This window comes from Fringilla coelebs (assembly GCF_963513975.1).
Source record: "Fringilla coelebs genome assembly, chromosome: 8".
In the NCBI taxonomy this organism is placed as follows: Eukaryota; Metazoa; Chordata; class Aves; order Passeriformes; family Fringillidae; genus Fringilla; species Fringilla coelebs.
Window position 1 is genome coordinate 30,027,087 of NC_140066.1, and position 17,195 is coordinate 30,044,281.

Here is a 17,195-nt window from a genome sequence, read left to right on the forward strand (position 1 = left end):
CTTGGCATTAGGTGTGGATGCAAACACATCCACACCTATGGCTCTCAAAGCATGACAGGAATGCAAATATGCAAGACTATACCTGAGCTTCAAAATCAGCACAGTATATCTGCTCTCTGTTACTGATTCTTTTTCTTATTTGTATTCTTCTTTATCCATTAAAAAACGTGATTTTAAAACACAAAGTAGCTATGAGCCCATTAGTACAGGGCAGGAATTTGTGATAAACTGCTTTCAGACCAGTGAAGATGGGAAGAAACTTCCCAGCAGCAGGTTCACTCCCAACTGCAGCTTTGGGTAAGGAGTTTCTTTAGGAAGTCTTGCTGGCCAGAGTTTACAACAAGGCGCTGGACTACAGCGATCACAGGCTGATCTGGCATCGCATTCCCTGTCATCCTCAAAGGTACTGTAAGAAAATGTAGCAGAACAGGATATGCTATTTAAATTCACAGCAGTAGCAGCAGTAAAATGTTTAAAAGTCCCCACGAACCAGCTTCTTAATATCCTGTCAATGCCACTTCTCTCACACCCCTGCTGTAACCGAAAGGAGCAATCAGAGAGACGCGGATTTGCACAGCAAAGCTTGCCCAAGACGTGTTCTCCCCCGGCCAAATCCCACCTCCTTCTTGCAGTTCATCACCCCTCAGCTGTGTTGATACAACAGTTCATTATTAACCTTATTTTCAGACAGTTCACTTCAGGAATGCAGGCTAGGGCTCAGCCCCACGCTCCTGGTGGCACAGGCGAGGCGTGTCGGATGCAGGGATGGGATGGGATGGGATGGGATGGGATGGGATGGGATGGGATGGGATGGGATGGGATGGGATGGGATGGGATGGGATGGGATGGGATGGGATGGGATGGGATGGGATGTGCAGCTGGGAGCAGGGACTCATCAGGCTGGGCTTGCTGCTGTGCCAGGCTGCTGTGCAGTGACCCAGGTCTCACTGTGAGCAGCCTGGCGTCCTGTTCACTGCCTGGGAATGAGTGTGTGCGCTTTCCTAAGGAGCCGGGTGCATAGTGAGCTCCTGAGGTTATCTGTGGCACAGCATTCCTAGGGAGAATGTGCTAATTTGAATGTTTGTCTCACAGTATGTAGGAGTTGGAGTCAATGCTGGGAAATGTAAAACTTGTGACACACTGTGATAATGGGGGCATTTAACACAGACCATTGAGAAACCATAGTGAGGGGAATCAAACACGAAAAACTATGTGAGGTGACTTTTCACGAGTTTTTATTTTCCTTTTGTTCTTCTTTAGAGGGTGAATGAATGGGGATGGTGGCTCAATTTCTGGTTTGCAAGATACAATTTTAACAGTGATGTTACTAAAACATTGTTGAACCTCATTTTGCCTGAGTAACCAAAAACTGACTTCAATTTGCATGCTTGTGCAGAAGCTTATACTAGGTAGAAGCAGAGCATTTATGGTCTCCAGATGGCAGCTGTTTTGATATATGAAGGTCACATCTTTTTAGACCCATTTGTTTTGTATCCATAGACAAACTGGTTGAGATTTGGGGCTGCTTGGAATCAGAATGAATGGATAATGAATAATGGAACCTCAGTTTCCATGCAGGAAAAGTAGTCTGTGAGGTGCTATGGATACACCTATTGATCAACAAATTGGCCGATGCCACCAAGCACTTTTTTAATCAGGAAAAAAAAAAGGCATACCAGGGGATACTGCTAGTAAAACTACCACCAGAGGGAGGAAAGAAGTAACTCCACAAGGAGAATACTGATAAATTTATTCTTCCCAACAAAAACTGTGGAGATAAGCCCATTAACAACTTTCTGTTTCTGCTTCTCTTTATATTTTCTCTTTCTTAGTTGAAAATTTAGGAGAACATTTAATCTCTTACAAATTATATAGAATTGTATGCCTATTTGTCTACTTGCTTTCATCAGCAAGGGTAGAAAGAACTTTTTGTCAGTTATGTCATTAATCCTGGGCTTCTAGACTTGATTTGACTATTGTGAATAGAGCAACTTCCAGAATCTGTTTGAAAATGTACATATCCATGCTTTTTTTGAGCAGAACACTTACTCACCTTTCTGACAAATGGTGTGCCTAACATCCAGCTTGAATCTCACAGATGGAACACGGGGACTTAAACTGACAGAATCAAAGCCCAGGAAAAAAGAGCAGAACAAGTCTGGATTCTCAGAGCTGACTAATGATAAGAGGGGCCGAGAAGAAGATCTGGCTTTCAGCTAGCTTTGTGTGTCTAACCTCTGAAGATTTAGAAGCATTTAAGATGTCTCAAACCTGAGCCAAAATTATCTTCAGTCTGAAGTTTGCTCATTGACTGTTCTCTTCTCTTTGGGCTGGTGCCTTCATTTGTCCCACAGGTCCTCTCACAATGCATTTCCCTATCGTGCCTGTGGTCCTTTCATCTCGCCTCATTTCCTGAGAGTGCTTAACTGCTTGGAATTCCTTTCTTTTTCCTAATTTGAGAGTTCAAAGTATGGATTTGTAGCAATCTATTCCTGATGAGTGGTTTCATTAAAAGAACAGAAGGGAAATTTTTCTAAAAACTTTCTCTGCTGAAAAGGGGAGGGATAGAGAAATAAAGTACAGCCTCACACAACACTGAGAATTTCCCAGAGCTGTAACTCATTGTTTTCTGTAGTTAAGTGCATGGTTTGGACATGCTGCTACACCTCATCTTTTCTGAAATTAAGATGAGCTCTACTACTAAACACAGTGCCCTTCCCTGTTCACAGAGGGGATTTTCCAGGGGTAACAATGGTTCACTACAAATGGGACAATTTCTCCACAAAGATCACAGACACAGAGCCAGAACTTTAGTGCATCTCAAGCCTAGGAGATTCGTTAAGAGATTATTTGTACAAGAAAATGTAATATCTTAATGCATTTTACTTGTTGAGCATCCAGTACAGTTTCTTCCAAGACAGCTGGGGAATTGTAGCTGTACACTAATCAATAAATACAGTGGGACTTCCTCAGCCTGTGATGTCATCAGACATTGTCTTGATGAAAGACATGAAATCTAGTGAAGATTTTCTAATTATTATTTAGATAGAGTCAGGTTAAATCTACTGTATCAAGAAGGTAAGACTAAACTGGGAGAGCCTGGGGTGTATAAAGCTTAGAAGAAAGGAGAGAACCTATCTGTCACTGGGTCAGACTCTCAGGGGGCTGTTAATAATGGATTTTCATGAGTTAACCTTCTATCTTGTCCTTTTCAAAATGCTGTCATGTAACATGAGTTATGTGCTAGCAGATAATTCTCCTAAAGTGGTTGCAGTGCACACCGAAGATAGTTGTGCTCTTTGTCTGGACTATCATTTTAGAACACACTTTAACTCCATCTTCTGTAGGATATAGCCACTCTGGGGATCTTTTGGAGACACAATTCACAGCAGACAAACCATCTCGTATGTGTAGTCATGCAAACTGAAATAAAACAAGGTGAGACTGAAGGCGTCGGTCGACTCTAAATGTATCCGAATCCTGTCTCCCAGGAGAGGGCAGAAGGCAGTGGTTCTAACCCTGCTGTGGCTTGTACAACACTCACAACACTGATTAACACTTGTTCACGTTCTGCCTGACTTCAGTGGAAATTCCATGGGGCTTCTGGGAATTCTGAAGCCGCCAGATGAGGAATTCATGGAGGGTTACAAGGAAAACACAAGTGGCTCAGGCAGCATTGCTTCAGCACAGGAGCCCAGCAGGAGCCAGCCTGGATTTGGGTACAGCCCTGTGCTTTGTACCCCTCTGCAGGGCACAGGAGGAACCTGAACCCTCTGGGGCCGTGCAAACCTCGGGGTTTCCCACATTTTTCAGAAGTCTTCAAGAAATGGAAATTAGGCAATGGAGGCAGCACGAGCTCAGCACCCCAGCCCTGCACTGTTTTCCACCAAGAGCCTGGGCAGAGTTGAGAAGTTTTCCCATCTAACCCTGGAGTGTGATTCACTTTAGGATGGAGACAGGCACCCTCCTGCTCCACCCAGGGAGATTTTCCAGCATGCAAAAGTGGTTAATGAGCTCTGGAGCCCAGGATGAAGGTGCTCACTGAATTAAATCATCTTTGGGACTATGCAGTGTAGAGAGTAAATACTGTACATCACCATCTGAGAGGCTGGCTCCTAACTTCAATTTAATCCCTATTTAGACTGCTTGAATCTTTATGTTCTCATCCATAAAATGGATTTAACAGCATTTTCCTGCCTTTCAAGGCAGCTGGGTAAGCACGCAAAGATATGTGCCTTAGCACTAATGAGCTCTTATGAGTACTGTAAATGAGAATCATCTAGATTAAAATGATACAGGGGCTTTTCTTTATTTTGCTGAAAATAACCGAATCTCTAAGGTCACTTGTGAGGGGTTTTTTTCAGTGGAAACATTTAAATTTTGTGTAGGAAAGAGTGGGGCCAGAATCTACCAAACATAAAGGTACATGCATAAATATGCATAGAGCAGTCCAACATTTTCACACTAAGGAACTACTGTATAAAACATTTTATTATATTTTATTTTGTTTTATATCTTAATTTTTTCACAGCCAGAAGTGTCTAGTAGGGTCAGCTGCACTCGGGAGAGATCTGATGGCTCAGATTGCTGTCTTTGGGCTTTGGATTCCAAAAGTGATAGAATAGTTCCATAGAAACAGAAGGTTGAATGAGAGAAGGAAAAATTATCATGGTTTGCACACAAATGATTTCATCCAAATCCACCAATTATTACACTATGATGTGTGCTTGTAGACTTTGACTAGTGTGAAACGTGGCAATATCTACTTTTGGGACAGAACATATTTGTTGTACAGAAGAAGGGGCAAGCATGAGTTGGAGCTGCACATGCAGGAGCAGAGGTAGAGGAGCCATTCCTCTCACACCTGCTTTGTCTTTTGCCTTTTACTTGTGTGTGGACTTACTGTGCCTGTGCCTGCTTAAAGGAACAAATTCTTCATTTGTGGCAGGATAAGAAAGCCCTGACTCCAAGAAAGAAAGGAATATTGTGGTGCAAAATCACTTGAACTTTAAGTTGTTATTAAGGCTTAAATCCAATAGACTTCATTGCTTGGAATTAGAAAATGAACACAGTACTCTTTCCTTGGGTTGGTTTTTGGTTTGGTTTCTTTTTGTTTTGTTGTTGTTGTTTTGGGTTTTGTTTGTTTTTTCCTCAGGTGTTGGAAACAAGATCTTTTGGATCATCCTCTGCTATTTATCACAAAACCAGCTGCAGAGCTGAAACATGAGATGTACAAGGCAAAATTAATAAAGATTGTCATCCTTTCTGGTTTGTCTTTTCCTGCAGGGTTTCTGAGGTGCCCTTGCAGCCACACCAACCGTGTGGGATTACAGTGAGTGTGATTATGTCTGGATGCTTAGCACCAATTTCCAAGCTGAAGACTATGATTTTATTGTGTATTATTTATAAAGTTCCTGCTAGGCCTAATGCTTGCTTCAGGAGAGATCATTGTTGAATATTTGAGCTGAACTTGTCTCATACCACTTAACAACCCACTTTATCAGCACACTGTCCACAGTAATGCTGAACACACTTACCAACAGGGTGGATTTTAACTGCTCCATTACTTTCTCAGAAAACTGGCCCCCCTTTTTGGTAAATACCTTCTGATACCTTGGACTGAATGTACCACCTGAAAAGAGGGTCAGGGTCTCCTGCATGCAGTTGAATGTTGTTTCACCACCAGCATTTCACTCTGGAAACTTTGGACTCTTCTCAGTTCTCCAAGTCAGCAATTGGATCATATTTATTTAGACTGGCTGTGCAAATGTATTGATTTGTAGCCTGTTATTGTTTTGTGCCTTGTATTTATGTGGCTCTAATGGACTGAAAGTGTTTCAAAACTGAAGGGGATTAAAATATAGAGCTTTTTCTCTGGGTAAGTGTAGGGAATACTATAACTTAAAATCTGTTCTAAAATGTGATTTTACAGCATTTATATACTGTTATTTTAAAGCTGGAGATACTGTGCCATCCAGTAATTGAGTACAAAGCCATGAAAATAGTAGAAAGAAACGAAGGTACAGAGAGGAAACAATGAAGCTGGCAACACAAACCCTTGTCAAATGTGAGGAATGAGCTTTGAAACAAGCTCTGACTTTGCCTCAGCACCACTTGCTTGGTCGAATAATCTCACCCCCCCCCCCAGCCAGATGTCACCATATGGCCAGTGACAACTTTCAATTAAAGGCCTATGGTGTTTATCATCTCCTTTTACATATGGATAAAAAGCAGTCCTGTGACCTGCCCATTGCACCCAAGAGGACTGTGCTCCTTCTTTGAAAGATGTGTGTGCCCAGACTCATCCCCATCTTGGTGCTGTAATCTTCCAAGCCCAGTTTTAGTGTTTTGAACCTTTGTTCTGCCACTGCCAGCTCTGAATTGAGCCTGCATCTCCAGCAGTCCCTGGGTACCAGGGGTGGGCTTTGGAGAAGCTTAGGGCTCAACTCTTGACAGTGCTAAAAATGTCACTGTGCAGTTGATTCGAGCCTCACAGCTGCTTTGGCTGCCCTCTTCTGCAAGGGGCATTTTCAGAACAAGGCTACACAAACATCAGTGTTGTGTCCTGCATCTCAGCTACAGAGCAAGGAACCCCCTCCTTGGGAGAGCACCAGTCACACTTATCAATGGGCACCCTTGATGGCACCCTTCACAACGAGGGACAAATGTTAATGTTCCAATCAGCTGCTCATCCTTGAGATTGCAGAATGATTATCCAACAAATGTGATGACTGGAGTTACTATGTGTTTTAAGCTAACTTTTATGCATGGCTGGGCTTTCCCAGTAATCCTACACAGTATCCAAGGCACCATTCGGTGGCTTCTTGCAAATCCCTGCAAAGCAATTACTGTCCTTTCTACATATTCAAGAATTGTCAGTTTCAGGTGCAATTAAAGTAAAATTGCTTTCAGTAGGTACTTGGCTATGATGACTTTTGCTGGTCATAATTCTCTCTACACTATGTTGCTTCTTCAGATAAAAATTATATTTCTCTTGTGCCCTGGAATCTCAAGCTCATTTTTGACCCAAAGTATCCTCAGAGAGTTGTAAAACTGAGATGTTATAACTGCACATTACCTAGTAATGAACATTGTGAGAGTCAGGCCAGGAAGATGAAGACAAGAAGTATGAATTAATGTTTTAATAATCTTCCTCAGATAGGTTCAAGTCATACAAGCAAGGATCCCAGTAACTGCTGGTGAGCAATGCAGCTGCTCCAGCATGGTCTGATATTGCTGTGTAACTCTCCCAGGAGTTGGTGCTCAGTGTCTGCAGAGACAGATGGTCACTCAGCCACCAATAGAGCTTTGACCTTGTCCCAGCATGATGGTCCAACTGTGCACTTTGGACAGAACTGCTGCTGGAGGCATAGGAAGGCATTGCTGGAGGCATAGGAAGCTCATTAATTTATTTTTACTTCTATTTAATCCTAGGCTATGTAAGACATCCTTTTGTACTGGTCCAGGGCATCCACCATTTTTATAATGGAAAGCAAAGACCTGCTCCATTTCAGACCAGCACAAGGTTTGAATTGGAACAGCTGTGCATCATGCCACTTGGCTCTGCAGGGCCAGGACAGGAAACCTGTGGAAGCAGCATCTCTCACTGCACCATGCTGGTGTTCCTCCTCCAGTACAGGAGCCAACCAGCATGAGGCATTTTGCAGACCTGCACAATGCCAGCCTTCCCACACACCCATGTGTGCTGCCAGGCCAGATCTGCTGGGATTTGTCCATGGTCGAAATAACCAGAACAGTGTCTTGTCCTTGCATTTTAGAATACAAAGAATTTCCAAAGACAGTGCAAAAACTCTCTTTTAACATCTCAAAGCAGAAAGCCCAAACTACAGAGCTATATCCCAGAGAAATAGGTTTAATAGATTAAGAGGCTGTCTTCTGGCACTGTGCAAGGTGTTGGACTTGCCTGAATCATTCCTTGAACACAGCTTTTCTCTGAGAAAAAAATCTCGTCTGGCTTTAAAGATTTTGTTCAATGGTGGAGAACACAGTACAAATCTCGCTTATTTGTTGCTATGTTTACTTACATTCTCTGTTAAAAATACAACACTTCTCCATGCTGAACTGGTCTAGATTTAACAGCCAGCCAGCCTTGTTAAAGCTTTGTCTATGGATGGAAAACTTTCTAGTTATTTTCTAATTTTCTGTTCCTTGTTAGGTTCCCACAGTCAGTGTTCATGACAGCACACAGTGGGTTTGTGATGAGATTGCACAGTTAGGGATGTGCTATTAGCCATGCTTTTCACAGACATTTAGCATCACCCTTTTGCCTCTTCTTGGAACCATCTCCAATTTTTCAGCACCAGTTTGATAAGATTTACTGAAAAAGGACAGTACAGACCCAGATGGCTTCCCACCCAGTGCATTCAGAAGTGGCAACACTTCCATGTGTGTTACTATAAATACAGCAACAAACACTTAAAATGATTTAATCTTATATTTTTAAGTACCTGTCTGTGGTGAGATGGGTGCAATGCCACAGAAGTAGTGCTCAGAACAGCCAGTGTGCCTGAGTTGACCCTATCTCTCCATTTGGTTGGTCTAGAAAACATGGTTCAGTACAAAAGGGAGTACATTTAAAGACTGTGCCAGATACAGCTTTCTCAGATATCAGTGAACCAAAAAATTGGGAACAGGGGAAAGTTATTAGAGAAACTGTTAGCACTGCAACCTCCTTTGTTTTCTTTAATCTACCCTCTTGATCTGTTCTGTGCTCAGAACCACCTTCCAGTTTTTCAGCCACCATGAGTCCAGCTCCTGGTTGTTGGGTGTTTAAAAAAGTCAGTTAACCAATAAAAACCTGAGCCAAGCTCCCAACGAGCATCTGGCTGTGCTTGTTTGGATGTGCCTGTGAGTAATGCCAAGCTACAGGAAAGCCAAGCCAGTATTCAGACATCCGTTTTTGGAAATGGGATTTGTTGTGTTATTTATCTCCTGTATTAATGGAGAGGGCCTGGCTTTTGTTTTTTAACCTTGTTGTTTCAATGCCAGAACTGTAGAAATATAACCCAAGTTAAAACAATAGCTCTTAAAAGATGTGATATTTTCTTTCATCCCCTGTTTAGTAAGCAGCCTTGGCAGTGTCATTTCATATAAAGAACTGCAAAGTCACAAGGTCCAGAAATACAATAATTCCAGGAATGACAAAAAAAAAAATGACCTGCTTTGTCTTTTTATTGACTATAACTGTGGTGAAAAAGGCCATTCTGCATCCTCAGCCGTAACTAGTTAATTACTTTCTGTTGTTTTTTGTAGATGTTTCTAACCAACATTAAGTAAAATGTACATTGTGGAGCAAACCATCCATACAGTATATGCCATAATTACTGTTTAGCAATTTCACACTAGCAAAAATTTATTAAAACTTCACGACTCATTAATAGTAAGTGATCATAATCGCTTAATAGAAAAGGAAACTCAGCTAATGATAGAAGGGCTGATTAATGTTTTTGACCTTAAGACAGGAAGTCAAGTGAAATTAATGTCATTGGGTGTTGAAAGTTAAGTTATTGTCAAGTGTAGATAGCCTCTAATCAAAAGAGAAATCCCACAACTTCACAAATTTTGTGTTCATGAGAAAACCATTGCTTTTTCTATATTCCGTGGCATTTTTAAAAATCTCACTGCCACGTTTCAAGTAACAAGATTGACCCATTTATTACAAAGGTCAGTTTAAAAAAAGAAGTTACACAGACACATATGCACACATATATATATATATACAGCCACTCCAGGATGAGATCTTTCAGAAATACTTAACACACTGGCCATACTTAACCAAGCAGCATTAATGTAGCTATTTGTCTCTTTCTTTTGGTCAACAGTATTCCTTTTGTGAGCTCAGGTTGAACATTTTGGAAGAGAATAACAGGCCAGCTGACCAGTCAGTTGCCTCATCACACATCAGATGCTTGGGCACCACTGGAGCTGACAGGATGGCTGTCCTTGCAGCCAGCTGTGTGCCTGGAAAGCATCAGCCTCAGCTTTGCATCTGGCTGCTTCTGATGCCCACTGGGGCTGTTGCAAGTGGTGGCATTTGGGATGCAGCAGGCACTGAACTGCACCAGGGGAGGTGTTGTGGCCAACCTCAGGCCAAGTTAATGTGGCAGTGGAATATCTGTGCAAGGGTCCCAATCCCTCAGGTAACTCAGGTACTGGGTTGTAAATGGAAATTACCTCTACTTCAGCTGTAAGTATTTTTTATGTGTGCTCTTTTTTCATTTTTTGAAATGAGACATTATCTGAAAACAGGATTCCCCAGGACATACTTGTTCTTAGTTATGCCACAGCCCTGCATGTAACATTTCAAGATGAAGGGTGTGGAGCCTCTCACACCTTGGCCTAATCTGTCCCACTGAAAAGGCAGAATGCCTCAGCCTTTCACCTGAGAAGACAAACTTCTTTCCAGATAGTAACTCAGGTTGTGAGCACTCTAAAACTCTGTTTGAATAACCTTCTCTAGATTATTCAATAGCTCCCATGATGGGCAGAGAGGGAGGGACAGTTTCTTCCAAGTATGAGCAGAAATCTGGCTACGTGTTAGTGAGCTTTATGTTCCTTTGACATCAGTCAAAGTCACAGAGGGAAGGACAATCCCTTTCTAATAATGTCACTCAATATTTAGCCTACCTACATTTGTATTAATAATAAAGCCCTCAGGCAGTGAGTTATGTGCAGCCATTGATTTGCTCAAAACAGCACTGAAATATTGACAAATACTGTTTTGTAGACAAATAAAAGCTAAACTGTATTTATATCCAGCAGATTTTGACCTCTGACAAACAAGCAAATGGAACTGCACAGCCAGGTTAATGCTACCTTTGAGCCTCTCCAAACCAGAATGAAGCCAGCAGTGGATTGGTAAATGCAGATTTATTTTTACTTTTTTGTTTTTATAATTTCTATCTGTGTGTGTGCTTTGTGGGAGACTTTCCAACTGCATCTCTTGAAGATTTTTGTGTTAACATCTCTTTTGAAAGCAAGAGGGATGTGGCACACTTGCAAACCTGGAGATAAATACCATCTGTTTAGTTAACTTCACTGAAGATATTGGTGGAATGCTGTTCTTTTTTTAAAACATATATACAAGAGCAATTCAGAGATTTGAATTGCAGGTCCTTCCAAAGCAATTGACAACAAGACTTTATTTTATGATGCTACAAAAGATAAATGTATTTTTTATTAAAGACTCTGTAAACTACACTTTCTACCTCAGAGCAAAAGATTTTCTATCATCCTCTTTGGGAGGAAAAAAAACCCAACAACAACGAATCCAAAAAGGCTTCTGCACAATTGCTATGGAGCAACATTTCCCAGTCCCTATTTTGGCTTTTTCCTTGCTGTTGCTCTGCAGTTTTCTGTAATTAATACAGATAAAGAATTTTGGTGACGCAGAATTAGGGGGTGTAATTTGTATTCAGAGCCAAAAAAGACATGCATCTCACCCAAACAACTGAGTTTATTGTTACCAAAAAAATGTTTCAGGAAATCATACTTCTGTCTCTGAACACAAACCAGAACTCAGCACGAAGCAGACAATAACAGAGACAGGGTTTTCTGCCAACATGCAGGAGCAGTGCAAGTGTCAGGGCAGGCTGATTGCTTGGGCAGTGTTTTGGAGAGCCCTAGGAGCATGCCTGGGAAATTGTTAGGATCACCTTTCAAAATCCCTTTCCTGTGCAGCTCAGAATTCAGCTTCTGATTTAATAGCACACTGGAAATGCATCTCCAAGAAAACTTCAAGTGTGAAGGTGTTAGATTTGCCCCCTCTAACCTGTCCATCGTTGTCCACGCCTGCTTTGAAGATGCCAAACCATTCATCTGTCATTTAAAATGTCTCTGCACAACCCAACCCATTTAACTGAAATTATTCTGTAAAAGCCATGTAAAGTAGATAACCCCACTCATCCAGGCATCACTGGACCCTACCAACACTCCTAAAGGAAGCCAGCCAAAGTGTGATGAGCAGTGTTTTACACGTGGCAGCCAGGAGAGTGGAGAGACAGCTCAGTTCCTCTGGTGCCCTCCGTGATGACAGGAGATGGATGATCTGAGGGGTCACTCTTTATAAACAGCAAAACCTCTACAAGTGGAACAAGGGCAATGTGACACAGTGGCTCATGTTTGGCAGTCCCTTGGTACTAGCTTGCCCAGCCTTTGTCCAGGAAAAGTAGCTTTAACTGCCATGATCTCTCAGCCCACAGGGAAATTGCCAAAGGTAGCCAACATGTGAACAATTAAAAGCAAAAACCCCACCAACCCTAGATCAACAAAACACAGCCTAAAAATCATTCCCACAGATGAGGCACACTGAAAAATCCATCTGGCCGTGCACAGTTGGCTGCTTAGTGCTGTCAAAAGCAGCTTGGTTTCATCTGTCCCAGGAGAGGCTGCTCAGCAAGTCGGTCATGGAGCTGTACCTCATGAGTGGAGGCTTCACTGCTCTTCCTCCATCCTCATCCTCCTCCTTCCCAGCACTGGAGCTGTGGCAGCACAGAGAATGAGGGAACAGTAGAAGGAAAGTCCAGTGCTAACTCATACTGGCAAACATTTTGATTGCTTTTGTGCACCACGCTCTCCAAACACGTTTTGAAAGGGTTAAACCTTTGGAAGATGGCACTGCAGGAGCTGAAGAACCTGGAGCAGGTTATCCACAGGACTTAATAGCAGCAGAATGACTCCTAAATCCAAGCAACCTCAATAGCTGGCCCAGGAAGCCAAGCTGAGCGTTGGATACTGCCAAACAGAATGTGCTGCCTTCCCCTCCCACCTCCTGAAACACGGATCATCTGGGTAGCAAACGATGCCAGGACAGCTAAACATCTCCTACTTGCATCACCCCTGCAACTCCAGACCCTCCTGGAGCTGCCAAAGCATGACGATGATTTAGCTGGAAAAGTGTTTTCAACCCTTGTTGAGCAGACCTTTAACCTTGGATTTTGTGCATCTCTACCACTCCCATCTCTCCCTCTCACACCCTGCCCCCAAACCTTGCTTCTCCCTCTGAGTAACAGCAATTTAAACTGCCTGGCCTTAAAATGGTGGGAGGCTCTGGCCCTTTGCTGAGCAGCAGCTTTTACACGGGCGAGTGTGATTGCTCTTTGCTCATTATATATTCATCTGTTAAATCTCAGTTCCAATACGAGTAAATGCTGAAATCATTTTCCTGGTTTTCAGTCACCAACATGAGGAAAGGCATCCTGAAAGCTTGTTTACCCACCTTCCCTTTCCTCTCCCAGCACACTCTGCATTTCCTAAAAATATCCTCCCGCTAGAGCTTTTGTCTTCAAAGCCTTTGCAGCTCTTCTGCTGCCATTGTGTGAAAATAGGAGCGAGCCCTTTCTTTCTGGCCTGGCAGGATGAAGGGGTGGGATGGGTGTGGAGGCGTCTGTGCGTGCCAGAGAGTGAACAAGCATGAATGGGGCCAGCTGGCCCCTCTCGTGCCCATCCCTCCATCATTTCCATCTGATTCTGCCTGCTCATTGTCATCTTGCAGGCCACATTCACTAACACAAAGAGACTAGGGAGCAAGCAAATGAGCAGATATTTAAAGGGAAAAAGCTTTATTTCTTATTTTCTTAGATCATGGTAGACTGCAAAACAACAGGGGAAAATGAGATCAAGTTTGTTGTCCTTTTTTTTCTTGCCAGTTAAGCTTCCTTTTTTTTTTTTTTTTTTTTTTTAATAATGAATCAAAACAGAAGAAAAACAACCAGGAAATTGTTCTCACAAAAACATGCTTTTTAATAAAAAAAGAGAATAATGTTTATTGAGAGGGATTTTTTTTTCTGGATATGTACAATACTAATGCAGGAGGGTTATGGTAACAGAAAACGCCAAACATCATGGATTGACTTCCAAAGTGTGGACAGTCCAAAGAACAACGTCCTCAGAGCAAGTAAGTCAACAGGAACAAGAGAACAGTGGTTTTGGGAATTTTTTTTCAACAAATTACCAGCCATTATGACTGAAGACCTGACATGGAATAACCTGCAGCGAGATGTACAGAAATCTGTAAGACGACACAGAATTTGCACAAGGAGGTAACTGTTTGTGTAAGAATTTCCTCCAGAAAATGGAAGCAGGTTCTAGACAGTTTTGGAAAAAGACAAGGAGAAAAAATAGGTGGAAAAAAGTACAGGAAAATGTTAACATTGATATCCTCAGATCACAGTGAATGCCAGTCCTCCTGGGTCCAAATGCTGTTACCTTCATCTTCACCACTTCTGCTTACCCTCAATTAATTGCTTTATCTTCATGTTGTAAGAAAAATTAGTTTTATTATGAGCCTTCTCCTGCTATTTCCTTTCTCTGCAGCTCTTGCCAACTTTTAGTTTACACAAAAAGTGCAAAATTCAACCCACCCTCAGGTGAAAGACACATGCACCTTCCCAGCCAGAGCAGTACTAATCACAGCTTATCATTTCAATACAAGGTAATGCTGCACAAAAACTCACACAAACCCTGTCAGGAAAAACTCAGTAGCAATAATTCTGGATTAGGGAGAACATGGAGATCAATAACTGCCACCAGTTAAGCTTCCCACATGTTGGAGTGCTTTGAAGCAATTTCTCCCACTGACTGCACTTGGGATTTATTTTTTGTTCTTATCCAGAAACAATGCAGGCTACTGGGAAGAGGTAAGAGGTTGATTTTACGCAGCACTTCCCAGAAAAGCAGCAATATAAAAATCAAGGCCGTATTTTTCTTTGAATTTTTACCTCTTCTTAGTTTTCTTTTTCAGAAATATATGACTCAGCTCAGTCTGGGCTGTGCACTCCTGACTGCCAGGCACAATCCCCTGTGAGGCCTTGTTCCACCTCTAACAACCCTTACAAACATTCCTTCTGCCCTAACTTTCACTTGAAGCCTTTGTCTCATCCCAAAGCAGGCAGAGGATGCCACTGCTAATAACCAGGTCTGGGCATGTGAGAGGGAGATCCCATGCTCCCAGCATTTAGGTTAGCTTGCTCCCAAAAGAATTGTGTCACTTCTCAGACAGAGGAACAGTTTCCATGGGCTAATCCACACAGTCAAAAGAAAAAAATCCATGATTGTCAGTTTTATCCTCAGTGGGACACACATTTCTCTCTCAGCAGCGTGCTTTCTGCAGTATCTCCTGCTAAAATAAATGGTGGTTCCCTGAACAGTCATTTTTGATCTTCAGGCTTTCTCCTGTTTCTCCAACTTCCTTCTGCCATATATATATATATATCTCCTATTCCATAAACATTACCATGAGAGGACCATATAGTTTTAATCTTATTTTTAAAATTACTCTAGAGTTTCAGTAGATGTGCTGGCTTCTGTGCTTGAAGGAGTTTACATCTCCCTGTGGTTCACTACATCTGTGGGGTTTAGCTTTTGTAGCATTTAAGCTTTGACCTAAGGACAAGTGCAGTGGCCAAAAATCAACTCCTTACTCAGCTGAAGAGCTGCAGCTAGCAAGCCTGCCATGACTTATTTGTCAGCATGTAGCTCTGACAGGTTTGTTAGTGTGGGATAAGCTTCACCCCAGCTGGACAGGCTGAGTGATGGAGCAAACACAAAGGCTTTGGAGGACAGAGGTTTCTAAAAAGTCAAATATTTTGCTATTTTGGAAGGAGGAATTTGAGGAAAACTGACCTTAAATCTATGACTCATTTTCTCCTGGATACTAGAAAGTTCTCCTTTTGACAGAATAAAAACCAGTGCAAAAGAATTATAATGTTGGAATCACTACCAGCGGGTGAAAAGGAGCTAAGATTTGGGTGTTTTTATCTAGGCAACAATTAGTTCTAATTCTATACATGGCAACTGCTATTGGCACTGAATAAGATAAAACAAAAGAAACTGGTTTAAACTCTGCTTAAATGTGCTCAGAGAACTCTTGTGAATAGTCTAGACAGTAGTAGTTTAGTACCAATTTAGAATATCACAGTCTATCTTGGTAAGAAATGCTACTGAGAAATTTCTTGACTCTGTGCTCCTTTAAAATTCCAGTAATTTTTAGGCCACATCTTGAATTTGTTGCTCATCCTTTTATGAATGATAAAAACCAGATGGAACATCTTGTAGGAGTTGCAGGAATTGGCTTCTGACTATTGAGGTGCCCACATCTAATATGCATCTATTAAGTATAAACATTGCCTAGAGGCAAACATGAGAAGAGAACATGAAGCAAGGGTGTATAAAATTCAAGATAATATTGAGTTAAAAATGGGAATTTATCATCCCCCCTGATTTTACCTTAAGAACAAAGCCATAAACATTTCCCACAGAGAATTCTTACTCTTGTAAGAATTTACTACTTAGTGAGACTTTATCCATTTGACTGAAATTCCAACTGGAAAATACATTAGAAGTATTTAAATATTTCTAATAGCTTGCAAAGAGTTTGAAAGTTTTCAATCCTATTCAGTACCAAACTAAATTTTAAATTCCATCTGGGGAATAACAACATAATGTTTTAGATTATTCAAGTCAAACCGGTGCTAAAGAGATAAAATGGGAACTTTCAATTTTCTATCTGTTAAAGGTGTTCTTAGTTCAGTGGAGACATATTCCTGATCACATCTTTTTCTTCTCAAAAGTGAAGGCTGCATTTAAAAGAGAAAACCAGAAAATCAGCACTGAAGCAAATTTATAAACTTGAATACTGTGGAGTTGGACAAAATGACCTTCCAAAGTTAAAGAGAAGCTGAAACAGCCAATAATTGAAATGTCACAGGAGGAGCTGGCTGCTGAGAAAAAGCAAATATTTAAAGATGAGAAATATTTAACAAGTCACTGGATTAATTTCTCTGCCAAGTTCATCAGAACCAAATATATTTCTATTTGATGTCAGGGACATCAGGTACAATCTGACTAACCTTATGGGCATAAAACAACCCCAGAGGCCTCTTTAGCCCAAAACAGTTTTAATGCAGAACATGCAGAATGCAGAACAGTTTAATGCAGAAAGAAATAATGTCATAAATTGAACGTATTTTTCAGTGAGGTAGATGCACCTTGGTATTGAAGACAAAGAAAGTTATAATTGTATGAATAACTGCTTGTGCTTCCATCTTTTACTGCTTGCTCTGAAGGAGCTGCTGCTGCAGCAGAATCCAGCTCTTTTATTAGAAGCTAAGTATGAGATAGTCCTGTCACTTGGCATACATAAGATTTATGTTCCTTCAGGGAGCTGTTCTGAGTTT